Source organism: Labeo rohita, chromosome 12 (genome assembly GCF_022985175.1).
Source record: "Labeo rohita strain BAU-BD-2019 chromosome 12, IGBB_LRoh.1.0, whole genome shotgun sequence".
Classification (NCBI taxonomy): Eukaryota; Metazoa; Chordata; class Actinopteri; order Cypriniformes; family Cyprinidae; genus Labeo; species Labeo rohita.
The window spans coordinates 5185196-5205508 of NC_066880.1; the positions used below are offsets into that span (position 1 = coordinate 5185196).

The window sequence follows — 20313 nt, forward strand, 5'->3', positions numbered from 1 at the left end:
GCTAACCAATTACAACACATTTCGTTTTTCGGAAGGCAGGTCTTGATTAAACCCCCCATTTGTGCCAGGCTGTGAGAAAGGTATTGTAATAATGTAAATTATGTGAAAAATGGCACCATCCGCCCACCCTTGAAGGTCAAGTTAATTTTATGAATTTTATTTTCTACATAGTGCCAGATGACAACAAATGTCAATTAAATGGAATTTACTTTATAGCACGGAATGCCACGGAATTAGTACATTTTTGGATGAACAGATCAAAATGGTGTCTGTCACTTAATTCGAATCGTGATATGAACTAATGTCTGTGAATATTACAATGTAAAAGACAGTTTAGATATGAATCCTGCATGTTCTGCTTGGCTCTGTATGTATGAATGGTGGAAACACGGGTTTGTTTACTACACAATTACTGAAGCACACGTGAGGCTCATGGTGGTTTTCAGCCTTTGCGTCTCATTATATGACGACATGAACACATGAACTTCAGTTCAATGTTTCTTTTAAGAAAAATAGCATCATATCATACTGCATACACACAGAAACTTCACGGCAGCCTGTCAAAATAAAAAGTACGGTTTCATGTGTAACAGAAACATATTACTCTTGTATTACTTTTGTACAGTATAATTTACGTCTTTATATATTTCTATTTCTGGCCAATTTAAACAAAACAATTAAATGATAAAAACAAATATTACAACTAGATTAACCATTTAATTGTAGAAAAAAAATTCTACAATTATTATTAAACATTTCTCACAGAATATTCACACAAATTGTCTTCCATGTATTAATTTTAACAGTAAACCTGTTTATTAAAAAAAAAAAAAAAAAAAAAAAAGGGTTTAATTTGCATTTGATTAAAAATAAATAAATGTTGAATGCCTTCATTTGATTATCAGAAAAAATGAAACAAAAATGTCTGAAAAAAGGGAAAGAAACAGATTGTAGGGCCCAATTGATGAAAATGTTGAAATTGAGAGTTGTTTTTTTTTTTTTTTTTCACTAAAATAAATGTTTTGTTATTATACAGAAAGTAAAGTACCGAAAAACACCTAAAAAGTACCGGCAACACCTATCTGTCTATCTATCTGTTTGTCTGTCTCTCTATCTATCTATATATCTATCTATATATATATATATATATATATATATATATATATACACACATACACACATTTTATTTTTTTTACCTATCTTTTTTTTATGCTACAAAACCAACTAAATAAATAAATAAACTCAAAAATGTATTTTAAAAAGCAAATATGGTTTAGTCCTATGGTATCTGTTATCGGTAAGTAAGTGTCGTGCAACTTTGAATAAAATTCAATGATGTCAAGGCTTTAATGTGATTTGTTATCATGGCATATCATGTGATCCAAGTTAGCCGTTATGCTTTCTCCAATAGTAAGTAATACAGACCCTCTCATTTCCCTATTGTAAGACAATCTCTGTCCCCACCTCCGTTGTCACGGCTCCTACATTACAGCTTTGGAAACTGTTATTCGCTTTCAGTGTTTAAAATATTTCAGCAAGGTTAGCAATGAAGTGTTTGATGGAGATAATTAATGTTCTTGCAAAGCATCATAATTTTATCAACAGTATGTTTGAATTAAATCAGTTTAATTATCTTCATGAAGCATGTTTTTCATATCTGATATTGTTGATGATGGAAAAAAAAAACAGTTTTTATGATTAACAAAGCAAGTTTTTAAAGCAAAGTACTTTGCGTAATGTCTTGTTAATGTGCTATCCACTATAAACAGAATAATGATCAATTCTCTTTGGTTAGAGCTTTGAGTGATGTTACTGTTAGTCCCCTTATTACTATAAATACGTGATTATGAGCTAAACAGGTCCTCACAAACATATGAATGTGTGTGCGGACAATTAACTGTAGGTTCTGTGTTTGTCACCCTTACTTAGTGTTTCATTACGCGATGCCATTTCTCAAAAAGGTCACGGCACTCATAGTTGAATTCACCCTGTTACTTTATCAAACCTTGTCGCACTTTAAAGCCGTCTTAAAGAAGCCAGTCAAGAAGAGCAGCTTCATTTCACAGACACACAGTCAAACACCAATCCTGAAATCTCTCATAACAAGTTATTCTGTCAGACTCGACGGGTGGCTCCTACTCGTGCTTTGCATGCAGCTGAATCGATTAGGAAGAAGAATTAGTTTGCCTTTAGCAATAAATAAGAGACTGTTTGTTTGACAAGCGTTGTTTATTCTTTGCGCTCAGGAGAGAATGTAAAGCCTGGAGCTGTCAAACTGAGCTCTTGTGTATGTGTATATAATGCCATGTTTTTATATCACCCTAATGGGTGTACAAATTAGTTTCCCCAAAGCAAAGTGATTAACCTACAAAAAAGAGCTAGAACTTTTTCGCCACATCTGGTGGCTGAGTTGCAGAGCTTCAGACACCATGAGCACTCATATATTGATGTTATTATATAGCCTGGCAGTTCAATTGATTCCTTATTTATGTGTTTTAACAACAGAAACAAATCAGAGGTGAAAACTGCATCCCTCTCATCGTTCTCATCCTGTTTCTATTTTTCTCATGCTGCAGAGCCACTCAAACTACTTTGTTTTTATCAACCAATTTTGTTGTTTATACCACACTAGATATATTCCAGGAGCTAGGTTGTAATGATTTGAGTCTGGCTGTTAGTTACTATAAAATAGGGTTGGGCTGACAGACAACCCTAGCATCACCCAAGCCTACCATAAAAGTAGCATGGTATGCTTTATAGTACCTTGTGTGGTACCATGATATGAGAAAACCACAAAGAACATGTGCTGACCTAGTGCAGCTCTGGCTGAATACATTTAAAGTTTCTCTTTTATGTGACTTTAGTGCACTAGAAATGTTGCGAGTAAGACTTCTGCTGGTTGGGGAATTTATGGTCATGATACTGCTGAATCATTTGTTCACAGTAGGGCCATTGGTCTTGCTGACTTGCGGTAATATGTCTGTGTTAAGAGCTGAATATGGTGCTCAGATGATTCCACAGAGGGGAGCAACAGCCCTGAGACCATAAAAACATGATAAGGCTGTTCTTGGTGGAGAAAGCTTGGGCTTGAGTTGATTTGGGTGGACAGTTTATTGATTTTTTTTCTTCCACACATGCTGGATTAGACCAGACCTGCTCTGTACTTCGCTTATGTGGTGGTGGTTTACCATCAGACCAGTAAAGATGGTCAAATCGATTTCAGATGTTTTGCTAAATATCACCATTTTGTTCAATTCAGTGTAACAGATTCTTTCCAAAACTAAACCTGCCAAAGTGTAGTGTGTGAGTGCAGTGAAGTGACTGCAATTTTACCTCAACTTTTGATGGGTTTTGTAATCTCTTTAATTATGAAAGGCATTAATAAACTATTTTTCTTTTGCATGTTGTTTTTGCAAGTATATATATATATATACTACCGTTCAAAAGTTTGGGGTCAGTAAGACTTGTAATAGTCTTTAAAGAAGTCTCTTATGCTCATCAAGGCTGCATTTATTTGATTACAAATATAGAAAAAAAAACAGTAATATTGCAAAATGTTTTTACAATATAAAATAATGTTTTTTTATTTTAACATACTTTAAAATAGAATTTATTCCTGTGATGAAAAGCTGAATTTTTATCAGCTGTTACTCCAGTCTTAAGTGTCACATGATCCTTCAGAAATCATTCTAATATTTGGATTTATTATTAGAATGATCAATGTTGGATAATATCAACAGTTGTGCTGCCAAATATTTTTTGGAACCTGGAATTTTTTTTTTTTTTTTTTCAGGATTCTTTCATGAATAACAAGTTTAAAAAGAACAGTGTTTATTCAAAATATAAATATTTTATAACAATGTAAATTATGTATTATTAACTTTTAATAAACTTGTAATTATTAACTTAACACATCCTTGGTGAATAAAAGTATTAATTTCTTAAAAAGAAAAAAAAAAAAAAAAAAAGAAACAATAAAAATGTACTGACCCCAAACTTTTGAACGGTAGTGTATATATATATATATATATATATATATATATATATTTTTTTTTTTTTTTTTAAATGCATGCATTAAAAAAAAAAAAAAAAAAAAAAAAAAAAAAAATCTAAATATATTTTCAACTATCTGTAAACTATCTGTACAATATGCATTTAAATTGTCTCTATCTAAACTATCTGTACAATATGCATTTAAATTCAGAAAAAAAGTCAAAAGGCATTGTGAACGGACATATAAAATATTTATTTATTTATTTATTTAGTTAATTCGTTTTTTTTGTCGCATAAAAATAAGTAGGTTAAAAAAAACTTGTATGTAGGTTTATGTAGGTTAAAAATATATCTTTAGGCAAATATAGTTACCTATATCTAAAGGGATATAGTCAAAAAAAAACAAAAAAAACAAAACATTTTTCCAGCTAGTTACTGAAGCACCATTTCTCATTTTCATTTATTTTCCAAAATCACAAGTAAAAAAAAAAAAAAAAAAAAAGTAAATAAAATGACTAAAAGAACTAAACAAAAAATGTTTAAAAGAAATCTTATAAAAATGGCAAAAACACACAACAAAATTAATAAAACATTAACGTGAAAATCGAAAAAATTAAAGAAAAAACAATAATACAAAACTACAATCTAATTCAAAACATATTTGAAAAACTATAGTAGTATCTCAATGATACTAAAATAACCGCTCTAAATATACTCAGATATTTTTGTATCTGACTGATACATGCTTTAGTAAGTAATTAAACATTTTCCATAATGTCTGATTTGTTAAACATTTTTGTTTTGCACATTGCCAGTGAAATGTTATGAAATTTCAGGAACAATGAACTGAATTACTGAATATGACATGATGAAATATTCACTAAAGTTAATGGAAATCATGAGGCAAGGAAGACCAGAGTTTTCCCATATTTCTAGGACAAGAAGTATCATCAAAAATGGACAGCCCGCTGCTTAAAGGAATAGTTCATCCTAAAATGAAAAAACTGTCATTTATTTACCCTCAAGCCTGTATGACATTTTGCATACTGCAAAACCACATTGAACCATGTTGATTTTCAAAGACATTTTTTGGAATATTTTCTTCTGTGCTTTACAGAACAAAAGTCGTTCAGTTTTGGAATGATGTGAAGGTGAATAAGTAATTACATCATTTTCCTTTTGAGTAAAACATTCCTTTAATGTTACACTTCCAGACTTAGTGATGCAGGAAAATGTGCGTTCAAGGACTGCAACAGGTTGAGAGTTTACACTCAGTGCTCTTCTGCCATTTGGAAAACACACATCAAATAAAACGCGACAAATCAAATTTCTGACACGTCACATGAAATGTGTTTTGTTGTCGCTTGTCACTTTGCACTCTATGAAGTGTCAAATCACTAGAGTTCCTCCTAGAAGCTAAATGAGGGGAAAAGCATGTTTTTCAAAGCCGTTCAGTAAAAAAAGAAAAACATTTCTTGGCAAACACAGACATTTCCTGAACGGCACAAAATGAGCCCACGTAGTAGGAAAATTCAGAATTTGCAGAAAATGTCAACACAGATTCAAAATTGACCCCGTTTTCTTTCTAAACGCATGCTGTTTTATGCTCTACGCTAATGCATGTTGAAAAATTGTGCAAACTGCTGATGTCAATTGCAGTGATTGGGTCAGGTCACGTTATCTGCTTTCGCTCAAGCTAAACAGGTTTATTTGGCTCCGAAAGCATCAGTGTGAAATCTTGCCTCGAGTTTTGCATGTTAATGAGCTTTTGTGAATTTAAACGATGGCCCACATTACTTCTCGCTGAATATGTGTCATGCAAAAACCATATCAGGGCGAGCTATCTATGCAAACAATGAAGCACCCGTGGGATTTGACTCATAGCGAACGGCTAGCTATGTTCCCATCGTCGAGTTGCTTCCATGTTGCATTACCATTGCAAAATTCCCACCCACGTTTCCTTAGCTCCCCCTGGCTAGGTCACTTTGAGTCTTTGAGGAAGCTGTCCTCCATAAAGGATACGTTAGTTGAGGAGATAAATGCGGTGCGATGCTCTAGGCCATAAGAGCACATTCCTTCACCTGCTAATCATGACCATTAATCACTCTGCCCGGCTCTCTCTTTCCCATAGGCCACAGGCACACAGGTCAGGGCCAACATCTGTAGCTTGCTGTAGGCACGCAGGTTAATGTGGACGCTGCTCTTCAAGGTAGTGTGAGGTTTAACATGGTTTCATAGTGCTCTGAATGGAAACAATGCATGTGATATTAAGATATTATATTGTCTTATTGCACTTTTTTATTTGCAACTTGTTTATACTTACAGCAAGTAAACAAATCTGACAGTGCAATAAGAAAATATACTTATACACTACCAGTCAAAAGTTTTTGAACAGAGACTCTCTTCTGCTCACCAAGCCTGCATTTAATTGATCCAAAGTACTGTACATAAAAATGGTACAATTTTAAAATATTTTTTACCGTTTAAAATAACTGTTTTCTATTTGAATATATTTTAAAATGTAATTTATTTGTGTGATTTCTAAACTGAATTTTAGCATCATTACTCCAGTCACATGACCATTTAGAAATCATTTTAATATTCTGATTTGCTGCTAAAAAAAAAAAAAAGTTGAAAACAGCTGAGTAGATTTTTTTTCGTGTTTCTCTGATGAATAGAAAGTTCTGAAGAACAGCATTTATCTGAAACAGAAATCTTCTGTAACATTATAAATGTCTTTATCATCACTTTTGATAAATTTAAAGCATCCTTGCTAAATAAAAGTTAAAAAATAAATAAATATATATTTTTGAAAATATTTTGAATAGTGTATTTTATTTCAGATAAATACTGATTGTTTATCAAATAATAATAAAAAAAAATACTCAACTGTTTTAAATATTGCTAATAATAATAATAATAATGATGATGTTTCTGAACAGCAAATAAGCATATTGGAATGATTTCTGAAGAATCAAATGACACTAAAGACTTAAGTAATGATGCTTAAAATTGAGCTTTTGATTACTTGAATAAATTACATTTTTTTAAATATTCAAATAGAAAGCAGTCATTTTAAATAGTAAAAACATTTCACAATATTACTGGTTTTGCTGTTTTTTAGATCAAATAAATGCAGGCTTAGTGGGCAGAACAGATTTCTTTAAAAAAACATTAAAATCTTACTGTTCAAACATTTTTGAGTTTTAATATCTTTCCACAATGTTTTTTTTTTTTTTTTTTTTTTTTTTTTTTCCCTTCCAAGGACCAGATATTTTAAATATTAAAAAATGGACAAAATTGTTAAGAATAGGATATGTGTGCATGGATAGCTATAATAGCCCTAAAGTCTATTATTAACTATTATTCTGGAAATAACATTTGAAAATATCAGTTTATATATCAAGTGTGATGTTTCCATGTAGAATTTATTTTACTTTCTTGGTTATCTTATTAAAAGAACAAATTTTTTGACTGATCATTAGCCACTGAACCAAACTGTATTAAATGTTTGACAATATAGAGTATTGTCACATAAGTGTAAAGTTTATGTAAAGCTGATCATAAACTGGATATGCTGGATTGCATTACATTTATAAATATAAAAAAAAAAAAAAAAAAGTTTCAATCAATCGCCTTGTAAATTGCATTTACAATTAATTAAATTTCAATAAATATATTTTTGGTTTATAGATTAAATGTGTTCAAGGAGTAAAAATTCCTAAACTACATAAATAAAACCTGTTCAACAAAGTTTGCAGAGACAGGTGTTTAAAATACGGTAAATTGTTGTCTTTGTTGATAATTGTACGACGGCAGCACAAATGCTAGGGCTGCACGGTATCATTTATCCTCCACAATTTGGTCGTTAGAAGGCTTCTTTGTTGACAGTCAAACACCTGTAAAGTTAATGATAGTGTTGCCATTTTGTTTCTTACACATTTGGGTGTTTAAGCAGATTTGTGCGACATATTCCCATCATTTTCTGTGCCAGAACAAGGATGATAAATTATAGAGACAAACTTGAATGACCTAATGTGCATCCTTCATTAATGCATGAAGGCTAAAAAACCTGGGAGTATATGAGAGATGGATAGATAGATAGATAGATAGATAGATAGATAGATAGATAGACAGATAGACAGATAGATAGATAGATAAAAACAAAAAGAACTGTCAGCTTGCCTGTATTTCATGAGTAACAGCCTGTAGCCTTCCTGCACACGAAACATCTGTTAACTCGCTTTCCTGCTCTATGATTAACTACATAACGACTCTTAAAATAACCGTCCGAGGTGTATGAGTTCTGTCGCTGTGTGGAAACACAGGCTGAAACAGACAGTGCTCTCTCCATCAATGTACTAGTTATAGGAAAAACTGCAGTGCGATCTTAGGTGCCTTGAGCTATTCGTGTTTACAGCCACTGACAGACCTGCATAAACAATTCCCATCTGTTTTTGTTGTTACTGACAGTGATAGAGACAACAAATGATGAAACAAACTGAACATTCATTCTACAGACCTGTGTTTGTGGCTAATTATTTAAAGACACTTTTTTTTTTTTTTTACACACAACTAACAGCAGCAGTTAAGTAAGCAAAGAAGCTTTGCGTCATTCATCACGAGCACAGGCAATGTTTTTCACATATTAACACTGTGAGAAGCTGCTGGAGGGGTGTCACACAATTCAAAGCAATTACAAGTCATTAAGAGACAATGACTTTCGATAACTTGAGTGGCATCAACCACTGGCAATGTAATGTGGGCATGTACAACGTTGAGAAAAGAAAAACAATTACAAACACTTTCCTCTCCAGATGCTCATTTCAGTGGCCAGACAACAGATTTCTTATCAAATCCGAAATTACATATATAAATAACAGTGCACAGCATAAATGAGTACACCCCCGCTAAAACTAAACAAATTCAGCAATTACTCTCTACTTAGAAGACATGTTAGGGTTCCTTGGAGATATAATGTTCCAACAAGCCTGCTTGATCAGTTACAAAGTGATAAAATGTTGTGTCGCAAAAATGAGTACACCCTCCTGAAAGTTACTACTGAACCAAAACTTTGAAAGACAAGTAATCTCCTGACTGTTAAAGATGTTTTATAGCCTACTGAATCATACACAGACTTAATGCTGTCAACAAAGAAGCCACTTGGGAGAGAACTGCCAGGTGACATTTCTTAGCATAAAAGAGGACAGAAGTAGTAGAAGAGGAATACCAAATTAGAGTTTTAAGTGTGAAAATATAGCAGAACTAGCACCGACAAAGACCCTGAGAAACACCATGCAAGTGTCTCAGAGCCGGCAAAAGCTATGAAAAGAGTGACACTTTATCTCACAGAGTACGACGCAGCCTGGAGAAGTGGCATGCATGGTTGTTGTCACCACTAGATTTACCTACTGTAGCCAAAGCACAATAAACTCATTTCACTTCTTCCGAGGCCCATATTTGCAAAATATAGACTTCTGGGAATCCATACTCTGATCTCAAGAGACCAAGTCAATCATTTCAGATCCAAAAACATCCAAAATGTTCTGGTGTTGCTAGAGGAGGAGTACAGTGAAAGCTCTTCTATAGGGATGTGTGAGTGTTGAAGGTGTGAGAAAGTTGTGCTTTATCAATGCTGTCATCAATTCACACACCGCTGTGTGATGTAATACAAAAAACTGAAACTGCAGATGCTACCCTCCCCTCATTCCCTGCATTATTGGGCTTTTTTTTTTTTCGGCATGACAATGAAGATATTCGTTCTCTCAAGGTGAAAATCATTCAGTGGACATGTATTTCATTCAGTCTTAACATTCTTGAGCAGCTGTGGGGAATTCTGACCATTAAAGACCAGGACATTTAAGGAGGCCGTCCTCCAGGAGTTAAACAGAACAGATGTGAAAATTTGTCATGAACTTGTACACTCAGTGCCAAGAAGAGTCAGAGCAGCATACTTTAAGTTCTGGAGGACATCCTAAGTACTAGAAAATTATACATTTGCTGAATTACATCTAGGGTGTACTCATTTCTGCAATCCTTCATTTAAACAAAATTGGTTAATTTACTTATTTTACAGAAGATACTGGCATATATTTTGTTGTTTTTATTAAGTATATGTTTAATACATTTCAGTTTTGCCATCTTTCCATATATACATATATATATATAAGGTGACAATGAGAGTTGGCAAAACTACTCTAATAACACAGTCTTTCAGAAATGTAAAATTGAAAAGAGTGAAAAAAAAAAAAAAAAAAAAGTATTACACAATTCTGACATGCAAAATAATGGCAAATATATTGCGAATAGCATATTGCCCAGCCCTACTCTGTGTGTGCGTGTGTAAGAAAAGAGTCATAATGTATTCTGCACGCATCCATTTGCTGCAAGGCATCACAAGGCTGATAACAGAATAAAATATCAGAATCACAGAAAGCATCACTCATTATATTTCATGAATGCACAATTGTACAAAATGATTCCATGATATCTCACTGCAACGATCAAGATGCCGTTTAATTAGAACAGACAACAGCTCATATCTTTGGCCTCTCAAAGCTTTCATGAACATATGAAATATAAATAAAAAAATTAATGAGCACAGTACAGTCCAAATGACCTGTATATTATATCAATACAGCTTTAAATGCATTCAAAAATAATGACGCACTGCTGTAACTGCACAGCTTTAAAAACTGCAATGTACTTCACACCTAATTAGATGTGACTGAAATTAAACAATTTAACAAACACCCCAATTAAACTATAACATGTTTATTTATGCTTGATTAGACTTAACCAGATATATTGCAGGGCAAATTTAAACAGTCATGGGACTTTTGTGAAAAAATCTGGTGCCAACCAAGGCCATCAGCAACAGTGAACCTCAGCTATTAAATAACGTTTGCTTCTGAACACCATTTGATAAATATTTCAGAATGCACACTGCTATTTTAGATGAAGGTATCATTAAAAAACATTAAATGTCTGCAATTATGCTCTCTTTCTGAAATAGTATTTGTATGCAAACTATGGAAGCCAGTTTTTGCCACTGAAAATTGCGACTATTTCACAGTTCTGACTTTTTACTCACAGTATTGCGTGATATAAACTCACAATAAAGTTGCAATTCAGAGAAATAAAGTCAGAATTGTGATACATCAACTCTGAAAATTCAGACTTTATGACACACAGTTTCAAGTTATTAAGTCAGAATTGTGAGATATAAACTCTGTATCAGTCTTTCCCCCCAGAATTGGACTTTATATCTCATAACTGCAAGTTTATATCAGAATTGCAAGACAAAAAAGTCAGAATTGCTAGATAAACTTGAAATCCATACTTTATTTCTCGCAATTGCTTGTTTATATCCCGCTATTCTGACTTTATAATTGACTTCATAACTTTATAATCACAATTGCATGTTGATATCATGCATTTCTGAGAAAAAAAATGAATTTTTTCTGTGTAACCACGATTTGGTCAGTTACATGGATACACAGCCATACTGGTGATACTCGGATGTAAACAACAGCTTTGAATGCATGGTTAATGTACTACTGAATTTGTTGTTCTGCTAATTTATGCTGTCTAAAACATGGGAAAAACACGTGGAAGCTGCTAAATCATATAGAGAAGGACTTAGTAAGCAGGAAAGGGCGCAATATTTTGACCTATGATACAAGTAAACATGAATATCAAGATTCTTGAAAATCCTGGTTCAGTTTGACCAACCACAAATGCCTTTTGTTCCTCAGACAGTTTTTTTTTTGCAATATTCTCCTTGATCTGTTATAACTTTTGGCAGTCTATAGTACTCCAAATGGTTTTCCCGGTGCGACCAATTACATTTGCACAGCCCAAAACATGCCAATTATTGACCATTTTCAGAAGCAATAATCAGCAAAATATGCAGTTTTGTTTGGTTTCCAACCAAAACATGATACAAAGAAGACTCTATTAAAAAAAAAAAAAAAACATCACATACCTGAGAGACAATCACAGTGATCAACATGCTAAGCATGCTTTGAAGTTTTGACCCAAAACGCGACTTCCTCATTATTTCAGCGCATTCTAAAAATACAACGAGCCCACCATATTCACAGACAGAACAAACATAGAAAAAGTCTAGTAGTGAATAACATGCTAGTATGTTCCTGAAAACCAACAATTTGCCAAATGAGAGTATAACAGCCAAGCTGCTCATTTCATAAGCGGACAAGGCCGACTTCTCATTATATGCCCCAATAATAAAAGTCATTGTAGATTATACACTATAATAATTTGGTTATTTGGTGTGGTTCCGAGATGGTTCTCATAAACATTAGCCTTCAGTAAGCTCTTAGCGACTGTGTAATGATCCGTTACGAGATATCAACACAACCAGCAGAATGGACAGACACTACAGAGACAAGCTGATTGCCCACAAAAAAGGTCCTCTTTTCTTTATTAATGGATTAATTTGTGCATGAGATTCTTGTCTTTGTAATATTTATCAAAACATATCATTCTCTGTCTTTGAAATTACCTTTTTAATGACATTTAATGCATTTTTTTCCAGGTGACATCACGCCTCTTGTTTTTCGAACAATACAACTCATAAAAGTCTCATCCACTTTCACTTAGAAATGCACCAGATTTCATAAGTGAAATGGGTTGTGAATGCCATTTTGTGTGACTTTAAACTTTGCATCCGAGGAAATGCCTTTGGTTAGCATAGTTTTCTCGATCTGTTTTCTTGGGTTGAAATGGTAGCAGCTGCGTAATCACAGCCTGCATGCTAGAGGCGTTTTAATCAACAAGAGTGATTCATGAGCCTATAGCTGACAAATACAATAGTGTGGGTCAGCATGCGCACGCACACACACAGGCCATTACAGGCCTAATCATTGGCATCGTTTATGCCTACTCTTAACTCAAGGCGTTTTAAAAGCAAGTTGCTTCCCCTCAAAACCAGAAAGCACACAAGATACACAGTCAGACAGAAAAGCAATCTTTTCTTCCTCTTTCTCTTTTTCCAGAGACAGCTCACATCCTTGACAGATGCTTCTGTCCCTGTTTTTCTCTCAGACAATACCACAGCCTTTTGTCTTTCTTTTGAAGGCTTTTCAGGTCCCAAAGTGCAGCAGATGACTTCAATATTAGAGCAGAATAGTGAGGAATGGATCTAGCATGTTACACACCATCTGACTTGTGTTGTTCTCAAGATTCTTTGAAACGATAGCCTGCCAGGATAAGCTACTTGTGATTTAAAGTCAACTACAGTCAAGCTAGCCTTCTGACAAAGAAGTTCACTTCACTTCGAGTTACTAAAAATGTAGTATACATTTAAGGGAACTTCGAACAGAAATTCTGCAACTGCAAAATTTATCTGCATGGGACAAAATAACTGAAATTCTAGTGACGGCGATGCATTTTACTATAGTGTGGTGCATCAAAACGACTAGATTTTTACAGAAAATATATATTATTTGGACAACAGCTACTGAAAATATGCAGTTAAGTTACTCGCCAATGTTGACTGTTCAGCAGGAAGGTCGAATATGAATATCTGTGCAGCCTTGGTCTGTTTACAGAGGTGTGTTTATGGTCATGGTTATAAGGTGCGATGTTAAGCCAGTCCATGAAATGCTGTGTCAGGTTCCTTATCAGCTCCAGTGTGCCAGCTGGAAAGAGTGTTGCATTCAATGCAAAGCTTCACACATTTGTACAGGCAGCTACTGATATGTGTTTGTGTGTGTGTGTGTTCCAGCCTGAAAGCTGACCTGTATACCAAGCTTGTGAAATAACTTTTGCTAGGTGCACTGAATGTACCGTTTTCTGTTTTTAATTTCCGGTAACTTTGTGGACATGTGGACCAGGGATGTTTCCACTGAGGAGGCAAGGAAGGCAGTGTCTTCTTAAAATATTGGATGAGAAAAAAATTCGTAGTACAAAAATAAAACATTAAAAAGTGTATAAAGAAGAAACATTGTCCAACAGGGACACCGGCAGGTAAAGTTACAGCTGGAATCTGCATCTCTCTTGCCTCCCCTGAGCCCGTTAACCGTTAACAGAACCCCTAAAGCATGCAGTGGATTTGGTGGTTGGTAAATGAGAATGAATGGGGGAAAGTCATGTGAAAGGATCCATTGCCTCCATCGCGATATGATTGGATATGACTGGTTATGAATGGCTGTGATTGGTTCATGCGATAAATCCCTCCTCTTGTGTTCTAACACATTCCGCATTGACAAATCAGTCAGTGGGAAGACTAATTTTAAAAAAGTAAGTAAACAACTCACATTTAGATATAACCTCATTGTTAAGTCCAAATAAGACTAAAAATGGCACGAAAACATGATCTGTGGGAGTTTTTAGTAGAGCTGCCCCTTAATAGTCGACTAACTGTTAGTCGACAACAAGAGGCTTGGTCGACTAAAGTTTTATAAGTCGCTTAAAAAAAGTTACGCAGTCTGTGGCGGACAGATCGTTAAAGGAGAGCTTCACTTTCAGAACAACAATTTACAAAAAATTTACTCACCCCCATACCATCCAAGATGTTCATGTCCTTCTGTTATCAGTCATGAAGAAATTATGGTTTTTGAGGAAAGCATTTCAGGATTTTTCTCCATATAATGGAGCACAGGCTCTGGGATGTGCATCCACGACATTACGTACTATTGAATCACGTCGAAAGGTCAGGCGGAACGTAGGCGGAACCACAGACCCAGTGTTTATGAAATTAACACGCAAAGACTAAGGAAGTGCAAGTAAGTCAAACGCTGTTTATAAAAAAAAAAGGTACAACGATGTCAGACGAGTTGTAGGAGAAGATTAGATGGAGTTTTTCCCCATACTCTACCTTTTTGAGCTGGAGTACACAGATGATGAACTTAGATGTGATTCGTAGCATTGTGGATGCACATCCCAGAGCCTGTGCTACATGAGCTTTTGTTAAAAAAGTATACAAATTTTTATTTTTCGGAAAAAAATTCCTGATCGTTTCGCTAGATAAGACCCTTCTTCCTCGGCTGGGATCGTTTAGAGCCCTTTGAAGCTCCATTATATGGAGAAAAATCCTGAAATGCTTTCCTCAAAAACCATCATTTCTTAACGACTGAAGACAGAAAGACATGAACATCTTGGATGACAAGGGGGGTGAGTACATTATTTGTAAATTGTTGTTCTGGAAGTGGACTTCTCCTTTAATGGCTGGTCTATGTGGTAATATAGTACAGGCAGGACATCCAAACACTCATCTATCATTCATCAACCTCAGATATGTTTTTTCATCAAAGATGAAAAATATGAACTATTAAAGTGTCTGTCAAGAGTGTGGAAGCTGAATATTAGCCCACTCACTGCATGACAGATGGAGGTGCTGGTGCGGCCACTTAAAATACTCCGTCATTTGTGGTCATACAGATAAAAAATTAATACATCTTTTGAATCTGTAAAGACTCTATGTTTATTTGCGTGCAGTCCAAGTAACAACGAAACATTGTGCTTTTGTAAAATAATTAAACAGGATGTGCTTTCTGCCATCTTGGTCTCGCGAACTTGAGCGCAAAACTTCGAAACTATATGTACACTTGCCTTACAGACATGAAACATATCTATATAGAGTGAAATGTCTACTTTTAAATGAACCAATTCAAAATAAAAACAAATATTCTCAAATAATGAAATCCGTGTGAAACATGCATACAGGCGCATTCACTACTGCGGAGATGACAAATCTCTTAAGCCAAAAACAAAGAAAGCAAGATAGTTTATCAATAAATTATTAAAATGTCAATGCAGCCTTCTTGCTGTTTTTCCCAGACACATTTATAATTATTATATCTGTGCCCTGTGGAAAGCTTATTAGGCTATGTAGGCAAATAAAGGCTCATTATTATGATTTATATGGTTTATTAATAAATGTGTGACTAATTGTCAAGTAATAAATCTTAAAATGAACAACTACTAGTCGACCAGAAAAAAACTTTAGTCAAGGGCAGCCCTAGTTTTTAGTGAGCAATTTAAAGTAAATTACCATGTTTGTCATTTTTACAGAGCTATGATGACTGATGATCCGAAAAATTAAAAAATAGCTAAAAGTTAAAGGAGAAGTTCACTTCCAGAACAAAAATTTACACATAATTTACTCAGCCCTTTATCATCTCATCATGGATCATGTCTTTCTTTCTTCAGTCGATAAGAAATTATGCTTTTTGAGGATTTCTCTCCATATGGAGAACAAAATGAGATGGGAACCGGAATGCACAGAACACACGCAGAGCTAGACAAGACAAGCATTTGAGGTTAAAAAGTATATAAATTGTCCTTTTTTTTCTGTAGAAAATAACAGATTGTTTCACTAGATAAGACCCTTCTCTTCCTCGACTAAGATTGTTTAAAGCCCTTTGAAGCTGCATTTAAACTGCATTTTGGAAGTTCAAACTCACGGCACCATATAAGTCCACTATTATATATATATATTTTTTTTCTCAAAAAATATAATTTCTTTAAGACTGAAGAAAGAAAGATATGAAGATCTTAGATGACAAGGGGGGTGAGTAAATTATCTGTAAATTTTTGCTATGGAAGTGAACTTCTCCCTTAACTATTCAAAATAGCAGCTTAACATAAGTTCACAAATATATATTGTTTAAATTGTTACTGCCTTGAGTTATTGTTTTGGAATTACTGTTAAAAACACTAACTTGATGAGATTCATTCTTCGCTTTAATAAATAGAATATTGATTACATTGTTAATGTAAAAATCTAAAATAGAGCATAAACATAAAAAAGAGCTGAAAAAACAAAGTATCACAAAAATTCGAAAAGCATATAATGTATATAAAAACACTGGTGTTATCTTTATCCACAATGAACTCTTTGGGGAACTGAGACTGACCGATAAAATAATCAGCCAATATGTCTACATTTTTAGCTTATCAGCAAAGCTTGGCTGATTAGAGGTACTGCCAAAACACTTTTGAGTAAATATTTTATAAATAAACATTCAGAAAATCTGGAGACTGAGACTCAAGTTCTCAGTTACATTTTAAGCATCAAAATCGATGTCCAAATTGCATGCAGTGAGAATACAGAGCCATAAGACCATCAGCAAAACTCAGATATTGTGAATTTGGAAGAGCTAGAATGGTATCTTGGCAAATCTGAGGACCATTTGAGACATTACTGAGACAAAACAAATAAGATTACTAGTTTTTCTCAGCAGGAAAGCAGACGGTTCAGAAAACTCTCCATTTTATCTCATACTGTAGCTGTCTAGAAGAACATCTGAGATATCAAAGAGATGTCATTTGATATTTTTTCTTTCCTGCAGGCAGATCTTTTGTTTTGTTTTTTCCACACACACACTATATACAACAGCAACACATCCGTTTGTCATCCTATTAATGCTTGTGTGTTAATCACCAAAAGTCCATCAGCAAATGTGTTACATCCACAAGTAACTGCATTATTGAGCTGTTCTCATCAACACACACACTCTTGAGCTGAACAAGGCGCAACAGCCCGTGAATATAGTATGAGTGCCTTCACTGGCGTTTGAGGATGAATAAACAGAGTCATATGGCAACAAGCAGCCACACACACACATAAACTAGAGAGCAGCGATATAACTTTCCCAGAGAGTGGCTCTAATTGCACGATGCATCACATGAGAGACGACATTGAGCGCCGCCCATCCCTTACCATCAAATTACCCACACAATCTCTTTTTCACTTTCGATCACTCCACTTCTCCTAATCTCATTCCCTCTCATGCCTTTCTATTTGTATTTTCCAACTTCAAACATCCATAATCCGCATCCCAATGCATCAATATTCATTTCTATTCCAAAATGGAGAACTTTGCAGAGATAGCAAGGGATTTCTCTCTTACCTGGGTGCTTTCATAGATCCCGTCTTCTATACGGCGCAATCTTCTACCCCATGCATCGACAGCTGCACAAGACACAGGCAGTGTGCGAGAGGATGGAGATGCGCACACACACACTCTGAGAGAAAGAGAGAGAGAGAGAGATCTAAATTATGGATGGAGAGTGAGGGTTCCCTCATGCCGGATATGGTGGAGTGTGAATCATCTCTGGCATGAATCAAACATAGTCCAGGAGCGAACGAGAGGTAGAGGGAGGGGTAGCAGATGAATAGATGACTGAAAAGCAAAGGAACGGTGGTGAGAGAGCAGACGTGCGAGTCGTCTGAGGTAGCATCTCGCTCCCTCCTCTCGGTCTCAGTCCAGACATCTTCACTTTTCATCTTCAGTTGTTTAATCAGTCTGACAGAGGCTAATAGTTGTGTATTGAACCAGCCAGTCAATAACAAATATTGCAGATGCTTTCTTCTACCTTTGGAGAGACACTGTAAGTACTCCTAAAGGCATGGTTAAAGCAAAGCAACACAATAGACAATCAGTGGCTTATTCATTGCATAAATAGCCTCATTAATGCAGTAGGTTGAAATTGTTTGGATCAGTCCAGCTGTCATTATACCCAAACATACTCTATACAACAGCATGAACGATAGCATAGATAGCTATGCAAGAATGTGTCAAACAGAAATTTGCACGGCACATTTTAACATAAACTGTCTCCTATAAAGCTAGTTTTTTCTTTCAGGTCAGAGAATCTTAGTTCAAAGTTATATGTTTAAAGGAGAAGTCCACTTCCAGAACAAAAATTTACAGATAATGTACTCACCCCCTTGTCATTCAAGATGTCCATGTCTTTTTTCTTCAGCTGTAAAGAAATTATGTTTTGAGGAAAGCATTTCAGGATTTTTCTCCATATAACGGACTGATATGGTGCCCCGATTTTGAACTTCCAAAATGCAGTTTAAATGCGGCTTCGAACGATCCCAGCTGAAAAAAATTGTAGACTGGGTCGGTACTTCTGCAGTGATGTAGTATGATTTTGAAATGATTTTTGAAGTTGAGGGAGAAAATACAATCAAAGTTTTTCAACATCTGTTTTTCAACTGTCTTGGGGCAGAGTACACAGAGTTCAGGGAGAGCAAGACAAGATGAATCGTTTTGCTAGACAAGACCCTTCTTCCTCGGTTGGGATCATTTACAACACGTTTAAAGCCGCGTTTAAACTGCATTTTGGAAGTTCAAAATCGGGGCACCATATCAGTCCATTATATGGAGAAAAATCCTGAAATGTTTCCCTCAAAAAACAATTTCTTTACGGCTGAAGAAAGAAAGACATGAACATCTTGGATGACAAGGGGTGAGTACATTATCTGTCAATTTTTGTTCTGGAAGTGGACTTCTCCTAACACTAACTAGCACTTTATTTCCCCTAGTAAAAAAGTAATAGAATTAAAATGCATTTATTTTATACTAAGTATAGTTCAAGTCAATTAACATATTTACTGACATATTGCTCGGGACTTACTCGTATAAAAAGTGTAATTAAACTTTATTCTGAGTACTACTTGTGCACAATGCACATTTTTTTAATTTTAAGCCTAAAATATGTTTAATGTCACTATTGATAAGTATTGTGTGTGTATAAAATAATATTGGTCTTTAAATGCAAAATAATTAAAGTGTACCTAAAGTATACTTGCAATAGTTCCATTTTAGCACAATCAAATTAAGTATATCTTTAGCTGAATTTCAGCACTACTTCTGCACAATTAAAGTGCATTAAGTACCAAGTTAGTTGTTCCAATTTAGCAGACTTTAGTATTTAGTATACCAAAAGTACAATTGCAGGGTATTTTTATTAAGTACATATTATGTAAAAGTATTTGTGGTATACTTAGCATGACATAAATGTATTTTAAATACATTTTAGTATATTTATGTTTCACTAGGGTCTGCAATAATATTTTACGTAAAAGGCAATTTACATTTTTTGTTGCTGATGAAGTGTAGAGATTCTAAATATTGCCACTTTTGCTAGATTAATCCATGAAAAATGATTGTACACCATTATTGCAACATCTGTGTCCCTATTAACAAATAAATATATTAAAATGTATTTAAAATACATTTACAAGTATACTACAAATACATTTACATATTATGCACTTAATAAAAATACCATGCAAATGTACTTTTAGTATACTAAACTGGTATACTTAAAGTCTGCTAAATTGGAACAGAAAATGTTGTACTTAATGCACTTTAATTGTGCAGAAGTAGTGCTGAAGTCCAACTAAAGATATACTTAAGTATATTTGATTGTGCTAAAGTAAAACACTTTAGGTACACTTTAAATAATATTGTTGTTAAATGCAAAATATTTAAAGATCATGCAATCCTCATCAATAGTGACATTAAAATATATTTTAGGCTTAATATAAAGAAATGT

General features: G+C 34.4%; 1 protein-coding gene across 2 annotated transcripts in view; it reads right to left on the minus strand.

Annotated features, from left to right (window-relative positions):
* LOC127174365 (cadherin-18) overlaps nt 1-17984 on the minus strand; it is a 277340-nt gene extending 259356 nt beyond the window's left edge. Inside the window, exon 1 of one of the 2 annotated variants that reach the window (XM_051124769.1) lies at nt 17874-17984. The gene's annotated coding sequence lies outside the window, so the exon portion shown is untranslated. The remainder of the gene's footprint in view (nt 1-17873) is intronic. The other variant, XM_051124766.1, reaches the window with a different exon arrangement.
* Nucleotides 17985-20313: the final 2329 nt, after the last annotated feature.